Raw genomic sequence first — 3,613 nt, forward strand, 5'->3', positions numbered from 1 at the left:
TTTGCACCTTTTAGCTGTCATTTTGCACCTTTTAGCTGTCATTTTGCTTGTTTTGGCTGTCATTTTGCTTCTTTTAGCTAGCATGTTGCACCTTTTAGCTCTCATTTTGCTTCTTTTAGCTATAATTTAGCTTCTTTTAGCTGTCATTTTGCTTCTTTTAGCCATCATTTTGCACCTTTTAGCTGTCATTTTGCTCTTATTAGCTACCTTTCAGCTCATTTTAGCTGTCATTTTGCTCCTTTTGGCTATGTTTTAGCTCATTTTGGCTGTCATTTTGCTCCTTGTTGCTTGTAGTTACCATTCTCTTAAACTTTTTTCAGTCACTTTCAGCTTCTTCAGCAAAATTCAGCAAGCTTATTCAGCTCTTAAACATAAATTTAGCACAACATGTATTTTCTCTATTATTATTGTAATTTTAATAATAATAATTATTATTATTGTTGTTGTCAGTGTTTTCTTGTGATCTCAGCTGCTCAGCTGGTTAATTGTGGCGCCGGGGCGGCTGACGTCAAACCATTTGGTTTATTTTTCATTTCTCGAAGCCTTTCTTGTTTTTTACTCTTGACCTCGGTGATTCAGCAGTGACTCTGCTTTTATAACCAGCAGCACTTCCTGTTTTTTTATTGCTATTGTAGTTATTGCAGTTCTGCTTGGAGATGCTGATTAACCTCCACGTGCAGGACGTGTTTTTGAAGTTTCTGTCTTGGAGTACACATTTAAATTTTCCTCTGCGTGTTCGAAACAGCCGACAGAAAAGCCGAACCTGTTGGTCGAGCTCTGCGCAGCTGAAATGGAGCCTGTTCCTGCTGTTTTGTTCTGGAGACCAGGCGGGCCTTTCTGGCCGCGTTGACCATAAAACCAGCGTGACGTCACCGAGCGAGGCTTTAATGACCCGTGATCCTGCAGGTGCTCAAACACTTGATTATCGTTCAGGTGGAGACACATATTCTGCTTTAATTCACTTTATGGCTTTAATTATAATGTCCCAAAGATGAAATAAAACTGTTGCTTGTTTATTTCTTTAAAGGTTTTTCACATTAAGAGTTTTATTATAGTTTATGTGAAACACAACCATTTTTTCTGGCATAATGTTAAAATAATAAATAAAAAACGTATATAAACATTTATTAATAACAACAATAATGACAGCAAATGTCCTCCCAATCTGGATGTTAATTTTAATCTTAATTTCCTGCTAATAAGACCGAAGAGACTAAAAACTAAAGTTATTTTCCTGATTTTGCTGTATTATTTTAAAATAAATAAATAAAACTCATATTTTCACAGTTAATAAACTGATGCTGTGTGTGTACCAAAACAAACAAACAAACAAACAAACAAACAAACATCTGACGAGTTCATTACTGCACTGGAGACTATAAGAAGTATAAAAATAAAGACATTTATTCTGACAAACTAAACATATTTATTGCAGATAAAAGCCCAGAGTCTGTTTTACCAGAACACGTTCTGCAGGACAAAACCGTGCACGGTTCTGGACTGAGGAACGGATCAAACGCTTATCGTTCCTTTACTTCACACCTTTGTAACTAACTAATTAACTACGACAGAATTAAAACTAATTAACTACGACTGAATTAAAACTAATTAACTACGACGGAATTAAAACTAATTAACTACGACTGAATTAAAACTAACTAATTAACTACAACAGAGTTAAAACTAATTAACTACGACATAATTAAAACTAATTAACTACGACAGAATTAAAACTAATTAACTACGACTGAATTAAAACTAACTAATTAACTACAACAGAGTTAAAACTAATTAACTACGACATAATTAAAACTAATTAACTACGGCTGAATTAAAACTAATTAACTACGACAGAATTAAAACTAATTAACTACGGCTGAATTAAAACTAATTAACTACGGCTGAATTAAAACTAATTAACTACGACAGAATTAAAACTAATTAACTACGACAGAATTAAAACTAATTAACTACGGCTGAATTAAAACTAATTAACTACGACTGAATTAAAACTAATTAACTACGGCTGAATTAAAACTAATTAACTACGACATAATTAAAACTAATTAACTACGACAGAATTAAAACTAATTAACTACGACTGAATTAAAACTAATTAACTACGGCTGAATTAAAACTAATTAACTACGACTGAATTAAAATTAATTAACTACGGCTGAATTAAAACTAATTAACTACGGCTGAATTAATCGCAGGAACGAGGCACTCACGGAAGTCGTCATTCCATTTTAATAAGAGCAGCCTTTTGTATTTGTGTGCAGCCTGGACCAGTACCGGCCCTCGGCCCAGGGGTTGGGAACCCGTGCTCCAAGCCTCCTGCTGTGTGTTACTCTGACACAACCAGCAGCACTGTCAGCTGATGTCTTGAAACTTAAATGTTCCTTTTCCCCACTTTTTTGACTGAAATTATTTAGGAGACATTCATTTAATTTAACAACTATTTAGGAGACTTTAAAAGGAACGCACTTGATTCCAAAAGCACAATCCTGCTTGCCAGTGCAGTAATTTAATACGCTCCACAGAGCTGCATTAAATGTGATCTCCTTCTCCGCCTGCAGAACAAACAGCGAGTCAGCCTGAGCTCCACCGCCGCCTTCGGCACGGCTTCAGGAAGACTCGGGCTGTTTGCACGTTTCACTGCCGGGCCTCCGTTGAAAACAGCTTTTGAAATGTTTGACGTCTGCGACTAGAAGCTCTGTATCAGCATCACTGCTGGACGAAGAAGTTGGTTTCTTCCAGAAACAACATTAAAGTGTTCCAACCCTCAAAGGGCTGGAGGCCCTTCGTCAGCTGAGGCAGGTTTAGTTAAATCAACAGCTCTGTGGATGGTAAGCCTCCTGCAGCCTCACACCCACATCATGTTGCACACTGACTCACGTATTCCAGCTGCTGCCATTGATCTGTTGTTCTTTTGTGTGTTTTCTCTCTCTCTGCGCCGCACACGCGCACAGCCTCCAGGATGTGAGGAAAGACAGTCATCTGCGCAGTTAAAGGATGTGGAGGAGGAAGCAGATCCACTCCCCGGGCTGCGATAAACGCCCAACCAACTGAAGACACCGAACTCAAACTAGTGTCCTCTTTACTCTGCATCTTTGACCTGAACCTCACCTGACTCATATGAATCTTGTCCTCCGTTATGACCTTCACTTCAGTTAGAGGAGCACGCTTCTTGGACCACACCTGCAGCTCCGCGAGGCTCAACAAAACATCCCTGAAGTTGCTTAACTTGGGTCATTTTTTATGAACAGATTGCTCCTGCTCATAAATATCTGTTGCCACGCCAACGCTCATAAAGAATGAATTCATTCATTCAGTCCAACACGGAGGCAAATTAACAATAAAGCTCTTGTTCATTATTAATTTTTACTATGCTGTTTATTCAATCAAACTTCAACAAATTCTACTTTCACCATCCATTTATCAAAATATTTGATTTTATCGCCAATAAATAATTTACAACTTTAAATATTAATACTTTTTTAGGTACATTAAGATTCCACATCATGCAATTGAATAAAAATGCTGCACAAACAGTTCTCCTTAATCTACTTTAGAATACTTGCTCAACTTTTTTAGGCCACTTAGCTTTTAG

The sequence above is a fragment of the Nematolebias whitei genome, chromosome 6 (assembly GCF_014905685.2).
Source record: "Nematolebias whitei isolate Nwh7 chromosome 6, NemWhi1, whole genome shotgun sequence".
NCBI classification, from domain to species: Eukaryota; Metazoa; Chordata; class Actinopteri; order Cyprinodontiformes; family Rivulidae; genus Nematolebias; species Nematolebias whitei.